At 47.7% G+C, this 348-nt stretch overlaps 1 non-coding gene across 1 annotated transcript; it reads right to left on the bottom strand.

Annotated features, from left to right (window-relative positions):
• Positions 1-276: 276 nt before the first annotated feature.
• Trnac-gca (transfer RNA cysteine (anticodon GCA)) lies at positions 277-348 on the bottom strand. The gene has a single exon. It is a non-coding gene; the product is annotated as a tRNA-Cys (tRNA).

Genomic DNA, 348 nt, shown 5'->3' with positions numbered 1-348 from the left:
CATAGTCGTTGCTTTGGAGGACAGCCTGTGCCACAGAATGACCAGCCATGACCTGGAGGAAGCTTACAGCCTGCCCCACTACTGTATCCTTTTGGAGAGGAGGACACAGATATGGCCTAAGTAGAATACAGAGAACAAGTGGTACGTACTTAAGTTCATGCCTGTCACACTGCAGGGGGATAAGAGCTTATATAGATGACGTGGGTCATCATGTGACTCCTGGTCCTTTACTACTTCAGAAAATATTATCTTTGGCATCTAAAAGAGATCCTAGCAAGGGGGCACCTGGATTTGAACTAGGGACCTCTTGATCTGCAGTCAAATGCTCTACCCCTGAGCTATACCCCC

The sequence above is a fragment of the Urocitellus parryii genome, chromosome 3, assembly GCF_045843805.1.
Source record: "Urocitellus parryii isolate mUroPar1 chromosome 3, mUroPar1.hap1, whole genome shotgun sequence".
Classification (NCBI taxonomy): Eukaryota; Metazoa; Chordata; class Mammalia; order Rodentia; family Sciuridae; genus Urocitellus; species Urocitellus parryii.
Note: the sequence above shows the minus strand (reverse complement) of the source record. Positions and strands in the feature narration are given on the sequence as shown.